The sequence below is a fragment of the Castor canadensis genome, chromosome 11 (genome assembly GCF_047511655.1).
Source record: "Castor canadensis chromosome 11, mCasCan1.hap1v2, whole genome shotgun sequence".
Classification (NCBI taxonomy): domain Eukaryota; kingdom Metazoa; phylum Chordata; class Mammalia; order Rodentia; family Castoridae; genus Castor; species Castor canadensis.
The window spans coordinates 66,780,112-66,806,717 of NC_133396.1; the positions used below are offsets into that span (position 1 = coordinate 66,780,112).

General features: G+C 34.2%; 1 pseudogene; it reads right to left on the reverse strand.

Annotated features, from left to right (window-relative positions):
- Window positions 1-12,634: 12,634 nt before the first annotated feature.
- Window positions 12,635-26,606, reverse strand: part of LOC109676296 (nucleoprotein TPR-like) — a 67,074-nt pseudogene continuing 53,102 nt past the window's right edge.

A 26,606-nucleotide genomic window follows, 5' to 3' on the forward strand; every position in this document is an offset into this window, starting at 1 on the left:
ATAAAAAGTCACTAACACAGGAGTGGATTAAAAATATTTCAATTTATTTTTATCACTATCATAGATCTAAAAGTTATGTAGAAGCATAAATTTTAATTTTTCATGACAGTTTGCTAAGGTTCATGAGGATCATTAAGATTGTGATATGCATAGCTAAGCTTCCTTGTGAAATCACTGTTTTGCATACTAGAATTAAGTTTGCTTAATAATAATTACAAACTTGGTAATTTAATTTTCTTTTAAATATTTAAGGTTTTTATAATAAATTAAGTTAAATCTGCTTGGTAGTATATAAAATGAAATAATTTGGTTTTTATTTGGTGAAACTTGAAAGTAGAAAGTGTTATCAGGGTTGAGGATGTAGCTCAATGGTACATTATTTTTCTAGCATGGACAAAGCTCTGAATTTGAACCCCAGGATCCCAAAAATGAATAAGTAAACAAATACAAAGCATGTTCATTATTCAAAAAAGGAAAGATTATCAATTTTGTGATAAAACAGTACAAGCATTATGTTTCCAACAGCTATTATTTTCCTTAGAATTAGCCAAGAAGTCTTTCCATAAATTTGTCAAAGGCTAAAAAGTATTCTAAAAACACCCAAACCATAAATATAATTTTCCTTGTGTAATTACTGTAATATGTCACTACATTGATTACTTTGTGTCTTTTCCTGCTTGTTGCATTTCTAATATTTAGAATGTTTCCAAATTTGTTTGCTATTTAATATTTTTCTATTTATGTTTTCTTCTTCAACTCAGTTTATTCATCTTTTCCTCTCTATCTTGTCCCATTGGATTTTGCTGTGTAGAAAATCTGGAATCTGAATAAAAGCATAAATACATTTTTCTTCAAATGTGCAGAAACTCTTTGGTGTATTTGCATACTAACTGAGCTCAGTTGAGAACACCCTTAATCTTCAGATAGCTTTGAGACTCTTCCTTTTCTTTTCAGTCACAATTTATTTCTGTTCTTAATCTTACAAAATTTCATTCATTTCAGCAAATGTCTCACACTGTTTCTGATGTGGAGTCTGCACTTTCTCTTTCCTGTGCTAGGAAAGTCATTCTCCCTCTTCTTCAGTATCTTTTCCTATTTTTACAAGAATTTCATGGTACATTAAAAACGTTTTTATTTTCTCTAGGAAAATTTCACTGATTTCAAAACTATATGAGACCCTTTCCCTTTTATAGCATATGGCTCTTCTCTTAATAAAACACTTGACATCTGTTATAAAACCAATGCTCATTGTCTTAGTTCATCACCAGTGTATTAGTCAGGTTTCCCTAAAGGAATAGAACCATAGAGTGTGCAAATATGAGGAGTTTATTAAGTTGACTACAGGGTAGTCCCACAATGACCATCCGTGGTGTTGGACAGCCAGGGAAGCCAGTAGCTGCTCAAAACAAAGGGGAGCAATGATGCCAGCCAAAGTATGAATGCCTAGATAAGAGCATAATTGTGCAATTTAATGTGGATGTTGAAATTGCATAGTTTACATATTGAATAAGCATAATTCCTAAGTAAGCATTTTCATGTTTTTAATAAAAATAAAATAAGGTATGTATTGTTAATAAAGAGGCTACTTTATAGAGGAAATTAATAAATATACTTAATTATCTCCAGAACCTTGATGATTAGAGATTGTAGAAAAGGAAGGGAATAAACAATTCTGCAGAGCTTCTGAGCATCAGACATGGTTCTTTGTGAGTTTTGTATGTTCACACATTTATTGATCTTTGTGAGTGCAAAGAGGAAACTGAGGCAAGTGTGTGTCAGCAACCTCTCCAAGTTCCCCAGGGTACTCAATGGCAGAGCTGAGTTCTTTACCAGGCTGTTGGACTGCAGAAGGATCTTCTTTGTTGCTGCCCAATTCTGCCTGAAAACAATAACAGGTCTTAAATTTTAATCAAATTTTACTTAATACAACTTAAGTTAAATTTTGCTTAAGTTGCCTTGCTTTGTTATGAAGGACCATCTCTTATGGCTAGACTCTTGCTCTCCCAGCCATCGATACTAAATTTGTATGAAGGATTTGCAGAGAAATAAAGCTCAGCTCTCTCTGTCTCTCCTTGATACTTCCTGTCAAAAATTATGGGTTTTTGTCTATGGCAAACGTTGCAATGAGGTCCTAGTCACTGGCAGAGGATTGTGGTTTTGCAATGCTGCCTGAGTGTGGATAAATCTGTCTACATTTGACATTAGGTACATGGAAGCCATTGTTGTCTCAGGTCAAAGGCATATCCGGTAAGAGCTGAATGAGTAGAAATTCAAAATTCTTGCTTCTGTTTGTCCAAGTTCTTGGCTTCCTTCTTGTCTTGAAAGAAAGTAATGAGGGAAACAAAAAGTTCTTTATTGACTCCATCAAATCCCACAAATCATTTTATTAAATTTCTGCCACTACTGAAGACAGTAAAACATATAGGTAAAGAGAAACATTTTTAAAATATGCAAAAATCCAAAGCATAAACTCAATATTGTCCTGGAGAGATGTTATAAAGAAAATGATAAAGCTAAATGAAGGAGGCAATAATATTGAAGGCTGCACATCTTCTTTTCCTCCCTGTCTTACGAACCCTGAATTTCTTGACTTTCTTCATCCACACAGCTGCTGACATGTATGGAGAAATAGACACTGAGATTTGAGATCACATTTTTAGAACTAAAACAATGCACTGTCCTCTGTGGCTTGGGAAATTAATAGGAGTGGCTTCAGGACTGAGAATAAAAGATAAACGGGAATTAAGTCCTGGGTGTCACTGGAAATTTAAGGGATATGACTTTCAGTGGGTGATTTCAAGGTCGACTGTATGATCAGGTCAGAGCTTTCTGACGCATGAATCTTGAGTATAGCTAACTGAGGGTCTGAGACTTCAATTCTATTGAAATGGTAGAGTCTGGAAACAGAAGGGATTAGGTTTGTTCTGTGCTCTATTTATAAAGAGAACAGAGACTTGACCCTTGAGCCTCAAAGCTTCAGAGCAGGACTACTGTGCTGTTCTCCTACTAACATGCATATTTAATATTAAATTTTAGGCCTGAATGAGCCAAAATTGAATAATAACTGAAGTTCTGAGGTGATGCAAATAAAAGAAAATCAATTTGAATATCCAGAATACTGTCAAATATATAGGGTAAGATGAATATCTCACAAGGGAAAAACCACAAAATCAAGAGTCCTGTGGAGTTTAGAAATTGCTGAAATTCAAAGCACCATTTTTAGGCAATAAAGTAAACATCAGGATAACATAAGGTTTTTTTTTTGTTTTGTTTTGATGCTTTGAACATTAAGGTAGTGGTTCGAAGTATGACTACAAAAATTACTTCAAACATTAAAGAAATGAATAAAAGTAAATAAAGACAGGAGACTGTATATAATAGACATATAAGTTACCCTGAAAGAGGAAAAAAGGAATCATTGGAGAAAAGACAAAAATAAATACTAAGTGAGAGTAAAGAGCAGGGAAGAGGGAGAGTAGCATCAGTTGCCTTTAAATCCAGTGGCAACAGAGCTACAGAGGAGAAAATAGCCCCAGCTTGAGAGAACTACAGGCAGTGTAAAGAATACTTTCTACATACCTCTGTGTGTGACTGACTTTGATGACAGCCAGAGCTTCCAATCAAAGTACAGATAACATTGTTAAGTTAGGAGGTGTTGTGCTGATGAAGACCCAAGTTTCAAGGGGCACTGGGAAGGGTTGTGGAGGTGGGGGAGGGGACATAGTTGGTGTTTCCATGTGTCAGAATCATAAAGATGGACTGGTTTTGAAGGAAAGATGATCTGGGATTTTTTAGCTTCTTTGTGCAAATAAGGTTCATAACAATATAAGGAACAATCACATTACCCTAGATAAAATCTTGTTGGGCCCATTGTCATGCTTTGTCTAAGGTCAGTGGAAGTGATTGTCATGGGGAGGTATCTTCCAGCACAGCAGAGCAGTGTAGGGGCTCCTCTACTATCAGTCTGATAATGTCAATAGTAGTGTCACTAGGATCTCATGGAATGTGTAGGTATCTTCTGGCAGTCACTCCAAAATTGATGTTAAGGGGCTATGGGTGCAACTCTGTGACAGAGTGCATGCTTAGCATGTCTGTCTAAGGCCCAAGTTCAATGCCAAGTACCAAAAACAAATGCAAAAGTTGCTGTTGAGACTGGTAGACTATGTTACTAGATTTCCCCTTTATATAGTATGTTTATATCATATCTGGTTATAATTTTAGGATTTTTTGGAGTTCAAGAACAATATGTCTTATTCTGGGAAAATAAAAACTTCATGGTATTCGTTCCCATATTTTGAACCATACATGTATTTTACACATTTAGATGTGTACTTCTCAAATTGCATAGAGCAAATCCAAATTCATTTTAAAAATAATGTATTAAAGTTATTTTTATTAATTATTTTTATTATGAAAAGCTCTCATTGCATTTAACAAAACAAACAGATCCCTGATGTATAGTATACTGGCTAGCATAGAAACATGTTTGTATTTGTCACACTGTGGCTTGAAATTGTTTTTCTTTTTTTTTTTTTTTTTTGTGGTACTGAGATTTGAATTCCAGGGCTCACACTTGGGAGGCAGGTGTTCTAAGGCTTGAGTCATGCCCTCAGTCCACATTTTTGCTTTAGTTAATTTTTGATTAGTGTTTTCACAATCAATGATTCTCCTGCTTATGTCTCCTACATGGCTGGAATGACAAGCATACACCACATGGTTGGCTTATGAATTGGGATGGAGTCTTGCTAGCTTTTGCCTTGCCTGGCATCAAACCACAATTCTCCCGATCTCCACCTCCCAGAAAGCTTACAGTTTTCTATCACCAAATGTAATCATTATAGTTAATTACAAGTCTTCTCCCAAACATCTTAAGATTACATTTCTCTTTACTTCCAGTTTTCCAAGCCATTTGTCACCCCTAATTTTTTTAAGCACCTGCTTCTCTCTTGTGGTTTTAGCTTCAGGCAGAATTTCTTCTTGTTAAAGATCTACTTGTTGGTTTCTTATTTAGGAATGTTATGACAATTCATTCTAAACTTAATGTAGTCCTAAAACTCTAAATATCTTGCAGCATATACTTTTCTATTTACATTAGTAAATAAAAGCAGGAAACAATGCAGCCTGTTGGACGTCAGTCTCATGAGCATTTTTATGACTTCCACGTGTCTGTATGTGTGCATGTGAGTATTATTAAGTAAGACAGGTGGAGAGAAGTTATAGTCAACCATTTCTTTTAGTAATTAAAAGATAATTAACCATATATTACCATATGTGAAAATTGATAAATATTCATATATAATGATTGAAAGCCTAAAACATGGATATGCTTCTGTTAGGGAGAGTGATACTTTTCAGGGGAGAAATATGTACAAAATGGAGCTTATCCAAAAAAGTTCTTAGGTTATGATAGACTGCAGCCTCTACACATATTATACTCTGAAGCCCAAGGTTTCACAGCAACCCTTGATGAACTCACCGAAGGCAGGGATCTGACTAGGTGAAACATTAATTCCCTTCTGTTCCTGAAGACGTAGGCTGCAGCTGCCCAGATTCCGTGTTGGTGATTAGCATCAACCACACAAAGATATATCACATGTTGTTTCTGCTTTCCATAAGTAGTGATCCAACTAAATTATAATTCATAATTCATTTAAATATACTCACATTAAACAAGAAAAATGAAAAATAAATTTGTATTAAACTACAACATTATTGCATTTCTTTTTATTGATCACACTTGGTTTTGACTGATTTTGAAGAATGATAATATATTTGTAGCTTAATTTCAGCAGTGCTCAAAGTAATGTGAAACAATTACCTTATACTGTAGTGTTTAACCATTTTCCTCACTGTGTTTTTCTTGATGCAATTTCATTATGCATGATTTTGAAGTTGAAGTTGTTGTGCTGTATGTAGTATTTATGCTATGTCAAAAAAAAAAACTATTGTTTTTGCCAGTGATGGAGTTTGAAATCAAGGCCTCTTATTTACTAGGTGTGTAGCTGCTCTATAAAAGAAGCACACTCCCAGCCATTTTTTGCTTTAGCTATTTTTTAGATAGAGTCATGTGCTTTTGTCCAGGGCTAGCATAGAACCATGATCTTCCTTCCTTCACCTCTCACATAGCTGGGATTACAGGCCCATGCTAACACATCTGGCTTGTTTGTTGAGATGAGATCTCAACATTTTGCCCAGGCTGTCTTTGAGCTGCAGACCTCCACTTCTCAAGTACCTGGGAGTACATGTATAAGCCACATACACAGATATATTATGTTTTAATTCTTAAGTTATGTTTATGTAAGTAACAGTTAAAACTGTTAACAACATCTGGAGGTGTGGCTCAATGGGTAGAGTGCCTTGTCTTGCAAATGCAAAGCCCTGAGTTCAAACACTAGTACCGCCAAAAAGATTAGATGAACAATGAATTCGAAATAATTATGTGGTCTTCTTTATAACTTACGATAAAAACTAATTTGTACATGATCAATTATACATGCATAAGTGATTAATCAAGAGGATACTTTTCAAAATAATCATTTTGCTGGAATTGTTATCTTACACTATAATGCTGAAGTAAAACTGAAGGTCAATTATTCTGTAGTACTGAGATATGCAGATTTATAACATATGTATGGATTTAAATGTACGTTTAATTTCCTTTCCTTCCAGTACATGCCAATCTCATAAAAATGCACCAGTCTAAAGCAACATTTGGCCACAACATTGCTAAGCATCTTATAAACACAGAAAATGACTGAACAATATATCACACCATTATATTTAGAACATGCTCATCATATCTATGAATGTAAACTTAGCATCTATGTCTCTGTGTCTTTATTAGCAATAGAACCTATACACACAAACTATCATATCTTTCAAGTTCTATGCTTTATATGCTGTCCACCTTAATATTAGCAATCTACATAAGAATTTATGTTTAAGAATGTTTATCTCTTTCTACATTTATAGGTTTTCAGGTATCATTGCCATCATCAGTACTTCTTGTATTCAATTACTAGCATACTGGAATATGCTTAGAAAATAAAATGCACCATGAATTTCAGAGATGCAAGTATCTAGGATTTTAAATTATGACCAGACTTAATGATTTTTTGTGATAACTATAGTAAGTAATAAAGTAAAAGTTGTGTTTGGTAGTCTAAGATCACCAGAGGAAGGACATGGAGTCTAGGTTCGGCTGGAAGGAAAAATATTTCAGGCAAGACACTTGTGTGATGCTTCTTGAATGATGGGTTGATGTTACCCATGCAGATGTGGTTTCAGGAGAAAGTACAGCAAAAAAGAAGGAAAAACCACCTGATAATAACACATTATAGAATTAAAAAATATGTCTTATTTGATAGCATTCAAATATATATATATATTTTTTATTAAAATATAAATGAAGGGCAGGAAGATACACAAGACAGACAAAAGAGAAAACCTGAAGTGGTGTCAAGAGCCAAATCATGAGGGTTCATTCATATCAAAAAGAAGCACCACGGGTTAGGAGTATAGCTCTGTCATACAGTGCCTGGGTTTGATCGTTAGGACCATGCAAACATACACAGACATCCTGGAACCCACAACAATTATAGAAAAATAATATTTTTATCTTGGGCAATGATTTCTTCAGAGTATTGGAAATATTAAATCAATGCCAAATGTAGCTAATTTTATTGTATTAGAAAATGTGGTGTATTATGAACCTGAAGAGTTAATGGATAAGATGACTCAGAAGTGATAGACTTTTGAAGAACCAGAAAGATGAGTTCAGTGTTTTTTTTATTTTTTATTTTAAATTTTTTCCATATGTGAGATGCCTAAGGAAAACCCAAGTAAGTATGTCATGGAAGCATGTAAATATTTGGAGCAGTTCCTAGGTACTGTCTTTGACATTCGGGTGCCATTTTCACCCTTATTTTATGCTCACCATTCTATCATATATAGAAACACAGGGAGGGTGTTTTGTTTCTGGAGTTTTGGATGTTGTTTAAGTTGTGTCATTTGGGTAATACCCTAAATTCGGAAGGTGGAGAGTCATTGGAGGTCATTTGTCTTTCTAAAGAGTCATGAGATCTAGCAAAAAGACTTTCTCCAATGTCTGCTCACTAGTTGTGCAGCTGTGACATTAACAGTGATTTTCTGCATTTTTCTGGTGTTTGGATGCTGAAGGGAGTTTCCTAACATCTAGACTGAAGCTACTTAGGCATACCTTTAAAGCACAGTCAGGGAAGCCTAGAATTTATAAGTCTCCCTCTTTCAAACTTCTGTGCTAAAGCACTTTGTATTTGAAATATCTAGAGTTTCTGTTTCTTGTGCCAATCCCACACTTATAAAATAGACCTTAGTGCTCCAGAAAGGTAAATTCAATTATAAGCAAAGATGTTTGTATGATAGAAGTGAAACTTAAAGCCATGGTATTAGGCAAGCCCACTAATAAATTTTCTATAAGATTCTTAAAGTCTAGTATTTACTAAAATTCAAACAATGCCTAATAGAAATCCCTATTAAATACTTAATTTCTGTCACTGATGTTGAAAGCAGTATCTAGAAATATATGTCAGCTGCACTTGTTATTTACTTAAAGTTAACTAACATGTGAGGATATAAAAACTGTAAACTCTCTTTTGGCAGTACCAGGATTTGAACTCAGGACTTCATGCTTTCTACCACTTTAGCCACTCTGCCAGTCCCAAAACTATAAAATTCTACCACAAAATTTTATAAAGTAAAAGTTCTTTGGAAAAATACAAGCAGTCTCCTAAATTATGGAAATATTCATAATAAAAGCCAAAACTTTCCTTGGTATAAACATCACTCAACAATAAAATTTTAAATAAAATTTGATTTTAACAACCACTTACCTCATTTTTTTCTGCCAATTTATTAATGATTCTAACTGATTTGTTGAGGTTTTGCTATGTGTCTCAGAATTTCCTCTCTATCCCAACTCAGGATATTGCATTGCTTAACTTCTTGGGCTCACTCAATTCTCTCCCCTCACATTTCTTTGAACTCCTGAGTTATCATTTGCGGCTTTATTCTTGGAAGCATCACAGTATGGTGCCACTATTAGAATTTTCTGGACTCTTGCCTTAAATGAACAGTTTACTCTCTGATAATGATTTTCATTACCTGCAGTTACCCCACTTTCTGCTTCAACCTATAACTCTCTACAAGTAGGGGAGAGCATTAATAATTTGTGTTTTATCCAAAGTCATTGCCTTCTCCTTAGTTATTACTTTCCTTTCAATTTTAACTGCATAAAAATTACTGCAACTTTTTTTCTCTTACAGAAATCATTGTATTATAAGCTACCACATGTTTAGTGGCTCAATCCATGCAAATTTATTGTCTCACAGCTTTTGTTGATCAGAAATCCATCAGCTCCAGCAATTTCTCTGCTGTGGATCTGGCACTGCTGGAACTCATCAGGAGAATTTGGGGCAGAATCTGGTTGCAGACTCTCTTGGATGGCTGCAAGAATTCATGTGCCTGTGGATGTTGGACTCAGGTTCCACTTCCGTGCTGGCTGTTGACAGTGGTTACTCTAATCTTCTAGAGACTGCAATTCTGCAATTTCTTTGTTGTCTCATGTTTCTTTCACTGGATAGTCAAAGCCAACAGTGGCAGGTGAAGTCCTTAAGCTTCAAATCTCTCTGACCTCTCTCCTCCTTTCACCATAATCTGTCCTGTTTCTTTCCCTGTATTTCTCTGGGTGACTCTACATAGAGCGGGGGTGGGAGGGTTAATTATTTAGAATTACCTCTAAATAATTGAAGGTTATCATTAATGCTTCTTCATGAGAACTAAAATGGAAAACAGTGAACTAAAATTCAGACTCCACTTTCAATACTTTAATTTCAGAAATTAGAGAACTATCTTATAATATGATTATGGAGAAAATGTCCATTATTGGATGGGATATAAAAGATTGCAACTTATATAAAAGTCCATTTGGCAAAAACACTTATGAGTCTGACTCTTTGAGCCAGCCCTGCCAAATATGGGATTACTCCAAATTAAATGTTGACAAAAATACAGCCTAGTGTATATTATCTTTGTGAAAAATTTTCTATTTCACTCTGCAGGTATTTATTTTTGTTTTATAAATAATATGTTATTTAGAAATATTTGGAAACACACAAAACAACAACAGCAAAATGAACAAAGAAGCAGAAAAACCTGATCCCAAATCAACATATAGAAGCCAAGTAGCTGACCACTAGTAGCCATTGTTGAGCTGGAAGACAGAAACATTATTACAAATTATTTTTAAATGATTAGAAATTTAGAGGTAAAAATAATAAAATGCAAAACAAATGGATAAATTAGCAGACAGAAGACAGAGTTGTGAAATGTGTTGCATAGATAAATTGAAAAAGTGTGAATGCTTTAATTTTATCTAAATATCTCATGGTGCTGCTAATATTGCTGAAGAACACAAATCAACTCTAAATATATATACTCTAATTGCAATAAAAATGATAAGCATTTATTAGCATCATAATGTATGAGAAAAAAGATGTAATCTCATCAATGTTCAAGATCCATTTTCTCATTAATGTGCCAAAGGACCCAATGAGGTAGAAATTACCTCTAAATTCACTTACTAGAAAATTAAACTAAATTTACTTAAACATTAAGTAAATTCATTATTATCCCAGATGATGAGGATTAGAAATTCAGAGCTTCTAGCAAGCATCCTGCAGTTCTCTACTGTAAGACCTCTTTCCTGTAGACAATCACAGTAGCATTTTGGGTGGAATGGTACACTGGAATCTTGAAAGTCAATGAATGACATAATGATTATTAATAGATATGAAATCTATATATAAGTTTAGAGTTAAAACTATACCGCCATTAGTATCCATGCTACCATGGGAGCTATGGATTATCCTTGCTATAGATACATGGATGACAACAAAGTAAATATTAAATGAACAGACAATAGTACTTCTTTATGATTCATGTTGTAATGTAAAAAATTGGGCAATAAGAAAAGCTAATGGTCATTTTCTTCCTAGTGTCTTGAAAAAATGTCATTATTGTGTTTGTTTCTTGGGATTCATATGGAGCAGTCCAGTAATAGGGAGTAGACCATTCAAGAATAATCCAAGAGAGCAGAACCCAAAAGAGAATTCCAGTACTTGCACTTAGGTTTTATGATCACACTGACAGGGCATTGAAGCACTGTGTAATCCTTATTACCTCTGTGAATTTGGGAAAGTTGCACAAAATTTAAGCCACAGTTTTGTTTATCGAGCAAATAGATATACTACCACTGAATTCAAGGGACATGGGGAATCACTGTGTTTTACATAAAATGCACTTTAACAATGTTAATCCCCATCTTTTGACTTTGTGCTGGTGTTATATCTCCATCCATTCTGGGGTTGGTAATTAACATGAATCCCCACTAGATGGGTACACTTAAGCTGTTTAAACATTGTGTTCAATTCAATCCTTTATTCAACAATTCTATATTGCTCTCCTATTGAGCAAACTCTACCAGGAGTAGTTATTACCATTCTTTTCTTTACAGAGATGATGTTCTCCATGTACCTGAAAAACAGTCTGCTTCTGGTAAACTGCAAATGAAACACCTACTTGCAAAATACATGTTGGGAATGAAGTCTGTATGGCCCATATGCTGGCAGCCCACTTTGCCTGGCAGTTTCTTCAGGTGAAATGAATTGGGAAAATGTGTCTTTTACAGAAATTTAATGAATTTCCATAGCACAAGTAGGTAGAAAAATATGAGAAAACTGATCATTTTAGCACCTGTGTTTGTTTAATTTGAGCCAAAGCAACAATTGTCAGGAAAAGTAGAAACATTGGTTGAGAGAAAATAAATGAGGATCTGCTCCATTCCAAATTCAAAAAATTTTGGACCAAGTCTTGGATAATTTAAGAAAACAATCCCACAAGGACACTAAATGAATCCCAGACACTGTTCCACTTTTGCATATTGTCTTGGTGAAGACTTTCTGGAGAATCCTAAAACGTTCAACAGATGTGCTTCTGGAGTCTGGTACCTGATGTGTTTATGTGCCCTAGTTAGAAATATGAGTCCATATGAGAAAGAACATGGCTGGAGTAGTTTAACTCCTATGTTAGGGTTAATGTATTAAAGAGTAGAAATGACTATATTGCTCTTATTAAAATCTTATTAATCATTCTTTGGGAACCATGGTAGTCATCTCATAAAGAGTGTGCTTAGAGTCAGACACCAGACAAATCAGACCATTAAGTGTTGACTATTTGTCCAAACCTCAAACTGTTCATTGTTATAAGGGAAACTGTAATCACTCATGTGCGTTTCTGTGTATGAGGATAGGAAAAGTATTTTATTGTGAAATAATGTATATAGAAGATACTATATAAGTGATAATGCTATTTTCACAAATTGGAAAAACACTACTGTTAAAATCTTACATATTTAAATTATAATAAACATAATGTTGGCTATCTGGATATATCAATCTTAAATAAACTTAATAACAAAACTATTGTCTTTTGCTTTCAGTTATGTTTGCTTTTTATCTTTTAATCAACCAATCAATTTTCTATGAACAAACTGATGTCAAGGCTGAAGTTTTGTAAAACAATGTTTTTATTTCTCAAGGAAGTTTTATTCTTTGGAAATGACAAGAATAATACCAATTAAACAATTAAATAGCAAAACAAGCTAAAAAATGTTGGAATGTTTGAAACAGGATAATATAGGCAACATAAGACAGAGACTGGTAAGATCAAGGTGAATCCAGAGACCCTAGAAAGGAGTGACTTTTAGTTAAAACTTTAATAATTAGAATTTATCAATAACTTTTATTGGCTTCTTTTTCCTCTTTGCTATTTCTTGTAAAAGTTCATTTGTCTTAAGAATAGTAACATAACTTTAGAACACTACATAAATACATTGCTGAACTTGGAAGGTTCGTTTTTGACTACTAACGAAACAATTGCCAATTGTGTAAGATGGTCTTATTAGAAAGTGACATTTTGATGACATGTTTGTGATCAGAGACAGATTCATGGGTTCAGGGAGCTGATATGACCTAATAAAAGGATGATTTTATCAAAGAAATGGTAGAAGAAAATGTCAATTATAAAAATCATGCTCTCAATGCAGTTACAGCTAACAATTTCTATATGACATTCTATGGCTGTGAAACAGTGTCCCTTACATTGCAGTTGTTGAGAGTTTGCCCAATCTCTAATGCCCGTGATAGATGTACTCAGAGTGCATAATCATCACAATGAATCTACACAGAGGGCTGCAAACACCTCAACTGATTCAGCAGTGCAGGAGTAACTGATCCACATGCATTTAAGGAACATCTGGAGTGCATACATGTGTGTGTATGCACACACATGCATACACACAGACAAACACACATGCACACAAAACTTGGTGATTATTTTTGAATTTATCTTTCAAGTTTGATCATTTCACTCTACATATTAAGCTGTCATCCATGGCCACATTTTGCCTTCCACAAAATCCAAATACTATAAAATACCTTTCAAAGAATTTAGATTCAAGATTTCAATCAAAACACCCAAATTAAAATACTGAAGTCTTTTGTTGCTAGTATTATTACTAATACTAGCATACGGTATTCTTCCAATAAGCTGTATTATAATGTAGAAAATCTTATTTGAAGAATATTATTTTTACACAGTGTAGCATTTCTTTAACACTCATGGTGGCATGTTCACTTGTTTTGATTTTTGAACTCATCATCAGCAAGGTTTTTGGTTTTGTCATGACTCTTTTTTCAATACTAGGAGAATCAAACCCAGAACAATATAATCCATGATATGCAAGAGCACTAGCACTGAGCTACATCCCATCCCTGATTTTTGTGTCTTTATTTTGTCTTTGAGAATAGGATGTATTCTTGTGTATGGAAACATATTTGCAAATGTTTATGCATGCATCTGTGCAAACCTTGAGTGATTTTATCAGGAAAGGACAGCCTTTAGGGTGAGTCTTTCATAAGAGAACCTTGAAGAAGCAGCTGGTACCAACTTAGACACTACACTTGGGCTTCTCCTCCTGGAGCCTCCAGACAATCAGACTATTTGATTCTTCAAGAAGCTTCCCTAGTGTATTGTCTCTAGAAAGAATATTCATCTTAGATTTCACTGTCTGTGGGATTAAGGTACACTGTCTTGCTCCTGCCTGATAAACATTTGTGTGCCATGATGTTTCTACATCTGATGGCATGTTGACCAACAAACATTCAACTCAAAATTACCTCTCAAATGTTAGCTGACAAAAGCCTACAATGTCTTGTATGTTTTGATCAGTATAAAGAATTATATCTCTGGCTAGTTGAGGTGGTTCATCCCTGTAATCCCAGCTCATTGGTAGGCAGAGATTGGGAAGATAGCACCTAGAGGTCAGCCTGAGAAAACGTCAGTGATATCCCATCTCAACAAACAAGCCTGGCATAGGGCATGCATCTATCATCTCAGCTGTGTAGGCAGTACAATCACAGTCTGAGGTCAGCCCCAGGGAAAGGAGTGTGAGACCCTATATGAAAAATAAGTAAAGCAAAAAGGGGCATGGGTATGGCTCAGGTGTTAGAGCATCAGCTTAGCAAGTATGAGTACTTGACTCTTCAGTATGAAAGAGCATCAGACTACTGAAAATTTTATGATACCTTTTACTTCTTGATCTCTTGTGGGATGTGTTCCTATGGTTAACTTTATTGGAGAAATTCTCCTTGATTATAGCTGATAAAATAAAAATAATACAGAATTCAATCTCAAGTTAGTGGATATTTAGAAATGCTAAATTCAACCCCAAAAACCAAACAAACAAAAGGTTCTAATCTTATTCCAAGTCCTCTCAGAGGTAAGCAGATAATCACATCAACTTCTATTCCATAGTCAAACTCCCTTCTGGAAATGATCAGGCAGGAGAGATTTTGCAGAGGATCCTCTTATGGAAGGCAAGACAGAGAAGCAGGGTGGACTCTGGAAGTGTTTAAAAACAAAAATTAATCATTTATCTTTACAGTTCATCTCCCCAACCATAAAAGGAAGATTGAAAACAAGAAAGGGAAGGAAGAAAGAAGGAAGGAAAGGAAGGAGTGGATGGAGGGAGAGAGGGAGGGGGAAGGAAGGAAGGAAGGAAGGAAGAAAGAAAGAAGGGAGGAAGGAAGGAAGGAATGAGTAGTGGAGAAAGAACTTGAAGGTACAGTGGCACTTGCGCACAAGTACAAAGGTTTGCCAAAGGATCAAAAACAGGGATCCAAACCACCTCACTTCCCAAAGTGACATATTAAAAAAGTAAGGTGCCATAGAGGAGAGTGGAAAATTAGAGCAGCCATAGAAGAATCCATTCTAATAAAAGATCTGGCATAGTCTCACCTTAACATCACTGTGAGTGTAATTGGTGTGATCATCACCCCAACTGAGATCCCAGAGTGCAAGAGACTGCACCCTTTGTAAGAAACAGAGAGAAAAGTGTTTTAAGTGTATATTGGACACAATATAAGACAATGGAAAGTAGAAAACATGAGATACATAATCAGAAGCAAACATCCCCAGCTCCTCAAGAGAGGAACGCAAGAGGATTGCAGTTTGAGGACAGGCAGGCAAAAAGTTAGGGAGACCCAATCTGCAGCAGGCTTGGCAACACCTGTAATCTAGCCTCTTGGAAGTAGAGGTAGGTTGGCAGCATTCCTAGGCCTGCCTGGGGAAAAAGTGAGAAACCTTATCTGAAAAACAAATTACAAAGCAAAAGCACTGGGGTTGTAGCTTCAGTGGTCGAGCACTAGGTTAGCAAGTCTGAGGTGCTGAGTTCAGTCCTCAGTGCTGCGTAAAAAAGAAAAGACAGAAAGAAAACAAAGGAAGGAAGGAAGAGAGAAACAAAGAGAAAGAGAGAGAACAGAGTCAACATAGACATAAAGATGACTAAAATACTGTAGTTGGCAGATGGACACTATAAAACACTTAGAAATGTAAGTGAATTAACAGAAGAACATTCATATGATATGAAAAGAAGAATATAACCCCTGAAAAAGAAAGAATTTTTCTACTGAGAAATGAACTGAAATAAGAAATTCACTGAATGGATTCAGAAATAAATTAGACATTGTCAGAGCAAGAAATAGGAAATTTTAATAATGATCAATAGAAATTGTACATTATGTAACACAGAGGGGAAACAAACTAAGAAGCAGGGTTTCAGTCACCAGTAGGATACTCCAATTCACATAAAACAAAGTCTAAAATAAGTGGAGAGAGAGAGAAAAAAAGATAAAAATTAATTTGAAGATAGAATAGATGAAACTTTCCAAATTACACTAAAGCAATATTCACATGTCCAAGATGGTCAGCTAAGTGAAACAAGAAGAGAAAAATAATAAAACTACCAAGAGAAACCTAGAGAAATTGGAGTTAAACTTCTGAAAACTCATAGAAAAATGTAAAAGCTAGAGAGAAAAAATACATTTTATATTCAGAGAAGCAATGATAGAAATTACAATTGATTTCTAAGCAAAGACCTTATGACAAACCAAAAAATAAGTGCTAAAAGAAAAGGGCCCTGTCAGTTTGACTTGAGCTGCAGCAACCTTATGATCACAGGAATTGTTAAACCCAACATGGATGAAGAAGAAGAACCATTCCAGAGGACTGTTTTCAATTGGGTGTTGGTTCTATAGGCTGAGGAAGGATTTGTAAATGGACTGGAGAAGCCAGCAGATGGAACACCACATGCATTAACAATGGTGGGCAAAGATTCCCACCATTACACAAGGGTGGTGATTTCATAGTGCAACTGCCTTGCGATTGTATCTCCTTAAAGATGAGAGGTCAGGAGTGTTAGAGGTCTGTGTCAGGGAGATGCATTCATGAGAACAACAGTAGAAGCTGAAGAAGCATAACTCCAGATGCACAGACTTTATCATTGTTCTCTAATGGCCCAATGATAAACATAAAAAGGAAATTTACTTCCCGTCATTCAAGTTATCAGAATCAAGAGAACAATACTAAGCATAAAGACCATGTCTTCTCAACTGGGAGAAATGAGTAGATCTTTGCTTTGTAAAATGGTCCTAATATATGTATAGAATAAGTTCATGAAGGGAAAATGTATACTTTTGAATATAAATAAATGTATGTAATTTTAACTTACATATGGTATGTCACACATTATGCCAAAAATTTTAACTTGCTTTATCAAGTTTAGTATTGGATGAAATCTACTTTCACCCCAAGTAGCATGACAAAATTCTTTGGAGGTTGGATAGTTGAAGTCGTCATTTAAATTATATATATCAGAATATGACATGACATATATGTCATATTCCGATGGATAGAAGTCAGACCATAAAAGGAAATATCTTTAGCAAAATCACACATGCACCTATCAACATACCCAAATATGCCCAAACAACATTTGGTGAAAGATGAAAGAATTAATTAAGCTGATAGAGAGCATCAAAAGACCTAGAGAAAGCTATAGTCATTATTAGCATAATTTACTGAGATAATTCTTATTTTCTATTGGATGGCTCAAAACCTGTGGGTCACTGGGATATTTACAGTCTATTGCATATATAAAATCTTGCAGGAAATATTCTGAGAGAATTTGTTTTAAGACAAAATATGGAAGGGTACCTAGAAGTGTTTGGCAAGAAAATACTGTTCAAGATCAAAGAGTAAACTGGGAAAGAAAGTTAACAGCTGGTCGATGATTTATTCCCTCCTACTTGAGGATAACACAGGAAAAAATCAAACTACACCAGACCACCTCATAAATGAACTAATGGTATTTACAAACAGAAGTGTACTTGTATGCTCTTACAAATAAATACATGTTAGCAAGAAATGACTTGCCTCTCTGCTTCTCTTGTTGCAAATAAACCTAGAACTTAGGGATTTGTAGACTATATCCAGCTGGAGAATAAAGTCAGTGAAGCAGATGGAGTAAAAAATACTGGAGATATGCTTTTCCCAACAAAATTTTTGAACACATGTTTAGGCATCCATTTTTCTATTGTCCCAATGTGAGTGAAAGGAACACCTAGAAACCTGCTTCTGATGGGTTTGGCTTCTCTATAAAAAATTGGTAGGTTCAGTGATTTTATAATGTTTAGTCCTTTGACTAATTCTTGAGGTTTGTTATTGGAGGTGATCTATTACTTATATGAGTTTGTTAAATAATTAAATCATTTTATTGTACTGGTAAAACAATATTGCAAAAGAGCTACAATAATCAATGCAAATTATCACAGTAACAGAAAAATGGAGAAGAAACACATAATCATGAAACCAGATACAGGGAAAGTACAAACAAAATTTGGTAGATGTTTATGATTAAAATGTGTATATATTGAAATAGAAAGGCACTTTCTCAATCCAATGAGTAAATACTTTACAAACAGTAAATAGCATCATGCTTACTTGTGAATATTTAGATATTTTCTTGATGATCAGGATTCTAATCTCACCATTTCACTATGTTTCATACCTACTGAAAATAGTAAAAGAAAATTGTATTAAAAAGGATAACTATAAATAGAAAATTTAAAACTAATGGGAAAATTTGGCAATATCAAACTATGAAGCTCATTATCTAAAAATAATTATATCCCCATTGTAGAGAGATTTAACTAAGCAATCTCAACATTCAGTGTCCAGTACTGGCTATAAGCCACTCACTACCCTTACTTCACAGATCACCATGACCTTTTGATGACCTTTTCATGGGTTTAACTGATCGAGAAAAGTACAGGGCAAATATGACTAGCTGTTTCTTCAAATTTTATTCTCCTTGCTAATTAACAGTGTCCCATTCTATTTAGGATAGTCACAGGTTCAGATCCTCAGCATTTTTCAATTTTTCTGCTTTGACTGCAGACATGAACCCAAATGAACAGTAGCCAGTTCGCAACCATAAGGTGACCTGCATGCAGCAAAGGATGATGGAGAGGAAAGATGGGAAAAGCCTGAGTCCAGATGGTATCACTAAACTGACACCAGTCTCAGTTTGTCCACACTGGAATTTTGTTTATAGAGATAAAGATGACTAAGGTAGAAAGGAGAAAAATGGAGGGGGTGGACCAATTCAGGATATAATACATGGAAATATTATAATGAAACTTCCTGTATGCTATCTTAAACAAACAAAAATGAATTTTTTCAAAAGCCTAGGACAGGAAGGTAAAACAGGTCCTGTCTGGAGGTAAGTAGCAACAAGATTAGGGAGGATATATGGAAAGGGTGTAAGAGGGTGAATATGGTGGAAATATGACATACTCATGTATGAAAATGAAACAATGAGACCTATTGAAAGTACTCTAACAAGGGATGGGGTGAATTTAACTAAGATATGTTATAAATACATTTTTAAATGTCACAATGTACCCCAGTGCAGCAATAATATGACAATAAAAATAAATATCTAAATATCGTTTTAAAAATAATAAAAGCAATTACAGTCCCACAGACTAACAACAAGTAATTTTTTTATTATTAGTCCCAACAAAATAACAGGATGCCATTTAAATTAGCACAAAAATATAAAAATATTTAGAAATCAACAATACAAATAATTCACCTTAATTCTGAAAATTGAAACAAATGAAAAGCAACTAAAGAAAATTGAGAAGATATAAGATTATCCATAGAGCTAAAGTTTCAACCTCTGTATAAAATCAGTCCTTCTGAAATCAGTTCACAGATTCACCACAACCTGAAGCATAGTCTACTAAAATCTTGTGAAATAAATACCGACCACTCTGAAAACTATATGGGAATTCAAAAGACATGGCAAAGCCAGTAAAGTCTTTGATTTCAAGACTCAATATAAAACTGTACTAAATAAAACTTAAAATTTGCATAAAAATGACAACCAGATTAACATAAAGCACAGATCATTTGAATAAAACAGATGATCAGAAAGAGACCCATGCACATGTGATCTTGATTTGCCAATAAAAGCATCAAAGTCATAAAATGGGGCCAGAAATCAGTTTTTAACATATGAAGGAAAATAGAAACCCATTAAGAATAATAAATGTACAGTAGTCTTTATCTCACACAAACACAACAACTAATTCTGGAAGGATTGTAGACCCAAGTTTACAAGCAAATCTCATAAAGCATAACATAAAAACATGATAAAACATTTTCATAACCTGGAGATATGCAAATATTTCCTAGGGTACAAAAAGTACTAAAACAAAATCAAATATCCTGATAATGGAGCTTATTAAACAGAAAAATTGGGATTATGAAGTATTAAGACTCATATAAGAAAAAAGTGTGATAAGTGCTTAATATTTATTTGTATCCCAACAATATAAACAATATAAAAGTCATAAAATACAAAACTTAAATTCCAAAAAATGGTGTTAACACTTGCCTAGGCAGGTCCCCAACCACCCTACTCCCAATTTCAGCTTCTCAAGTAGCTAAGATTACAGGTGTGAGACACTGTCACCCAGACTAGGCCTGAACCTTGATGTATATAAAATTTTAAGAATTTACTTTAGAGATCGAGCATTCATAGGATAAAATACAGAATGAGGGAAAGTAATGTCCTGTATTGAAAGGATATGGAGGCTAAAAGCACTGACCTGGCTGACTTTGGATATGAGTAAGGTTTTAAAATTACAAAAGTGGAAACTGGACCCAAATTATATCATCACTGTTAAGGTATTTGCCATGACGAGATGAGTTCAAAATCTGAAACCAGTGTACACATGTTCTGGAATAGGACAATTAGAAAATGATGTGATCCAAGTTTTTTTCACTGTTGGTATGTCAAGTAAGTAAGAGATAAGAAAGAGGAAACAAAAATCATTGAGGTCATAGTAGATTAGAGTTGAATATATCAGCATGAATTCATGTTCAGTTTAATATAGACACAGATACCAAATTACTTAGGGATATGTGTATATCTGGTCACTACCATGTATTTGTCCTCTTAACATGCTCTGAGAGTATTTAAAAACAACATGGTCCAGTAGCAATGAGTACCCAGATCTTCAGTTATAATATTATCTCCCAACAGAGCCAGAATACTTTATAGGAGTTTTTGATCCTAGGACAATGAGTCTGGAACATCTTTCTGTGACAAAAAGTAAGAAGGTGCTCAAAAAGAAAACATGTATGAAAAACAAGCAGCAAATAACACATAATGTTGGGGAAATTCTAACAGATTTTGGAGGCAACTGAACAGAATGAATTCCCTCAAATCATCCAATATGGAAGGGGTGATGGGAACAGTAACTTCACAGGGGAGACACTGTCAGAGACTACTGCAGGCAAGTGCTCAAGCTTACTGACAGCAGAGTCAAGAAATGCTAATACTATGCACTCTTTACATGATGGGATGAGTGGGGCATTGAACCTCTCTTCCCATACACATCACATGAACATCAAAAGAACAATCTCAGACAAATACCAATTGATAGATATTCTTAATACTATGCAAAACTATGAAATTCATAAAAAGAAAGCAAATCAGAGAAATAGTCACATTCTAGTGTTGACTATACAGACAGGACAAGTAAATGCTATTTGGGGTTCTAGATGGTATCTCTGAACAGAAAAAGTACTTTCAGTAGAAAACCTAAAAACAATCTTTAAAAGTAAAAATTCTAGCTAAAAATAATGTATTTGTGTTGGTTTGTTGTGACAAATGTATTATGCTATGATTTTACTAAATGAACAAACTGAATAATTGAGATATGGAAATTTTCTGCACTATTTTGCCTCCTTTCTAGAAATCTAAAACTGTCTTAAATTTTAAATTTTACTTTTTAATAAAAGGGGAAATGGCCATCAAACACTCTAATCCTCACAGGACACCAAGTCTAAATGCTTTTGTCAATTTCCATTTAATTTCTAAAGATTCACTATAGTATCCTTTAAATGATTCTGATCCATGCACAGACATGCCCATTTGATTTTCCAAGCTTTTATATTTAGGAAACCTCAACTAGACATGAACAGATTTATAAAACAGTACAGGGAGTTATGAGTTATGACATACAATGCAACAATACTGAATGTACTGAATCAGTTCCCTCTGCTGCCTTAACAAATCACCATAAATTTAGTGGATTAAAACAACAAATATTTATTGTTTGACAGATCTGGAAGTCAGAGTTCATTTTTATTGTACATATTTAAGGTTTTCATATAATGTATTGATATGAATGTGCATGGTAAAATGGTTACTATAAGTAAGCAAATTACCATACATAATTTCTCACATGTTCACTTCATGATCCTGTGTGTGTTGTGTGTGTGTGTGTGTGTTTGGTAAGAGCATCTGAAATCTACTCTCTTGATAAATTTGTGAACACACAATATTATTAACTACAGTTTTCATGCAATACATCATTTCTCTAGATTTATTCCTCCTACATATATGCAACTCAGTGTCTTTATATGAAACCTTTCCATTCCTCTGTATGTGGCACTGATAAACATAGATTTACTTGCTCTATCCTCTGTCTTTATGTGTTCAATTATTTAGATTCCATATATGTGATATGCAATATTTTTTCTGTGTATTGTTTACTTCCTTTAGCATAATGTCCTCCAGATTCACCTGGGTTGTCACAAATGGCAGTATCTCATCTTCCATCATCAAGAAAGTGCAAATCAAAACCAAAATTAGGCATCATCTCCTGTTAGGACTGCTGTCCAAAAGACAAAAGATGAAATGACCAAAGACAAGTGTTAGAAAGGATATAGAGGAAAGCGAACTCCTTATGGGAATGTAAATTGCACAACCATTGTAGAAAGCATGGCAGTTGATTAAGAAGTTAGAAATGGAAATGCTATATAATCAATAAATCCTACTTCTAGGTAGATATCCAAGGGAAATGAAATCCATATTGCATAGACATTTCTGTGTTCACATGCTCATTGCTGTGTTATTCTTTAAATCTAAGACATCAAAATAATCTGATCCCCATCACCAAGTGAATGCATATAGAAATTGTGAGATTGCGTGTGCGTGCGTGTTGAGTTTACCTACCTTCTAGAAGCTGCTCACATTCCCTGGCTCATGATCCCAGCACTCCAAACTCTGTTGCCACTGTCAAGGTTCTGAGTCTCACTCCTACCTCCCTCCTCGCCTACTGCTTGTGTGGTTACATTGTGAATACATGGATCATGTCATCTCTAAATTCTTAATCAAATGAAAAAAGTCCTTTTTGCCATTTCAAATTTGGGGATTGGGAGTGAAACATCTTTGAGGGACTATTACACGTTTCAAGTACACATGAAAATATTTTCATGAAAACATCTAACGTGAAAAATCAAGTGGTTCTTTTTTTTAGGTCTATTGATCTATTATATGTCTGCAAGTTATCTTATTCAATAACTAGCTTATGAACTTATATAAATTCCTGTGCTATGTGTAACCATTAACTCATTAATGTCTAACTCCAAGTCACATTTTAAGCTCATAGGTTTACAGGCCACATCATAATTACTCTGATTGTACTCTTAGGGTTTAACACAGTGTCAGATATATTTTGAGTATTCAATAAATAATGCTATACTTTCGAATAAAATTTATGTTTACTTTATTGAGTACAATTATTTAAGTATTGTAAGTATATAGTTATTTAGTACATAGATCTAGAGTGATATATTAGTAAGTGTGATTTTCTTTTGGACTGCATGGTTTGTAATCTCACAGGATTTACCCTCTAGATATGTTATCATAGTCATAGTCAAATCACATAAACCACGTATTTCAAATTACTTCTCCCTAAATTTTGATAGTGAGGGGACATAGTCTATGGAATTTGTGAAGGTAACATTTTGTATTACATGTAAAACACTTAGAACAAAGCTTGTTCATATTGTGTATCTTGTGCTACTTCTGTTGTTACTGTTGTTTTACAATCCCATTAGACTAGTAAGGAGTTGTGTTTCTTTATTATTTACATGGTTCTTTTACAAAGCAATGCATTATTTTGTTAATATTACTAATATAAAATGCAGCTAATGTAGAAAAACTATGAAATTCATTAAAACTGATGCACATATGCTAGAATTTCTAGTCATAGATTTTGAATTTACTTTTCATAAAATGTATTTTTACCTTTTCTTCCTTGAAAGCAAGTCAAGTTTTAATATACATTGAATGATATTCTACCTTCTACAATAGAGAGAAAGAAAAACTACATTTCTTACACTGTTAATGTGCTGCATTTTTGTGACATAAATACATATGGAAACATCTAATTATATTTGGATACGTGTATATGCACAATATATAATTTTTAATTGTCTTGGATCTACTACAAGGAAAAAATTTACCCTACTCTCTGAGCATACCACTGAGCCACCTGGACATGAATGTTGTGCATTTGTTTGCCATGTATATCTAGTTGGCTTGTTATTTATTTCTGCTACAATCTATATGTACACATACACACACAAACATATGACTTTAAACCTGGTATATGTTTCTAATGAAATAGATGACTTACAGGAACAGAATATCATAGTAGCACTTTGTTTTGAAAAATAGCTCCTAGTAGGCAGTGCTATGGCAAATGATAAAATCTTCAGTGGTTTTCAGGTGTTTCATCTTGGGAGAGGATTGAACACATAAAACACTAGAACTATTCCCTTTAATAATGTACCTCTGGGTTCATAACACTGTGGCTTTATCAATAAGTGTAAAACTTTGTATCATGAACCTCAATACAAACATGTAAGATACATGTAATATATACATACAGACACATCTATATATGTGTGTGTATTTGGAAGAATTTAATACAGAAAATGACAAAACTATAATAACATTATAAATGTATGCAATCACCTCATTGGTGGGTGTGGAGGAAAAGTGCTGGCCTAATTTCTTCAGAAGTATATCTAAAGGTAAAATAAAATGCACAAAGTCACTGTATTCCCCTAATAAAGCTGTTTTCCATAGAGGCACAGGCTAAGAAGTCTGATAATGGTACATTTGCCTTCATAAAACAAATTGGTAAGTGGGTGATGGGAGAAAGATTCTCACTATTGAAGTGAGAATTCACAGATAAGCAAGGAAGGAAGGTTGGATAATCCTGCTTATTACCTAACTGAAGATACAGATAGATGCACACATGTCTGCATGTTATGGATGTGTACATACATTGCTTAGTATGCACACATGCATGTCCTTGTCCTTACAGGGCAGAACCTGGAAGTAAAGCTCTGCAGTACAGCAGGAAGGCAATGTCTGAATCCTGCTTTCCACTACTATGCTTCCATAAAATAATTAGTACAATGAAGAAATGGATGACTCCATGACTGGGGGAAAAAGTATACAACATGATCCTGCTATGTCTTTTAGTATCAGGAAGTAAGAAATTAACAAAGCAACAGCAAAAGCAAGAAGAGGGAAAAAAATCAACAGTGGTAAGGGTGTGTCACAAAGATACAGGGGCTGCATGAAAACATTCTCAATGGCTAAAACTTGAAGTTTCCATAAACAAACTTCAATAGCATTAAATTATAATCAACACATATTTATTTATTTATTTATTCTTGGCAATACTGAGGTTTGGACTCAGTATTGCTAAGCAGATACTATGCCACTTCAGTTACATATCATTACACACCATCTGTTTACTATCTCCTGAAGGATACTTAATAAGCACTGATTTCATGATTGTCAGTTTGATCCCAACATATCTTATAAAGCAATGACAATATAACTGCCATTTTTGCTAAAAACTGAAATTTCCAATTCCCTTCTAAGATTATACCTGGAAGCGAGATGGTAAATTTACAAAGATGTATAAAATTCCATTGTTTTCAATGTCATGGGAAAGTCAAACAAGGGCTATTTACATTAAAAACATGACTCATCCTTGGATATCTTTCATTACAACCTAGATACAAGGAGGGTTACCTGTCATTCAACTACCACATTATTTTATTTATCTAGTTAGAATAGCAGCATGAAAGCACTAATTTATTTTTCTTTAAAATGTATATGATTTTGTAACACACATAATATTGTTTCATTGCAGGCAGTGTTTTAGAGAGTGGAGTGAAAATTAAGTAGTATATATATGCATATAGGTATATACACATATATGTATATGTAGATGTATGTGTACATATGCACACACATGCATGTACACACAGGATAAACTCAAAATGTACCAATTTAGAAAGAAATGACAGCAAAGCATTCATCAGCTCATGTAAGTGCATGTGTGTTTTGTGCATTTCCAAAACTTATAATTTAGTCCCAAAAGGTTGTGCTAATACTTGTTTAAATCACCTAAAAGGGTCAAGTTTTTTTACATTTTTCCATGATAAAATATTTTGGTTGCTAACTGTAACCAATTGCTATAAAAGTAATTATAAATTGTTTCTGTCAAGAGCAAAAAGAAGGGGTTTTGAAGGTTGTTATTATACAAATATGGTAAATGTTTGAGGAGACAGATATGACACATAGTACATATAATTGAAATGTCACAAAGTACTATACAATAAGTACAATTTTATGTGTCAATTTTAAAACATAATGTGGTACTTTGGGTGCTGCAGAAAATCACACTCTTGAGATCTCTGACTTAAAGCTTTTGTCAAAA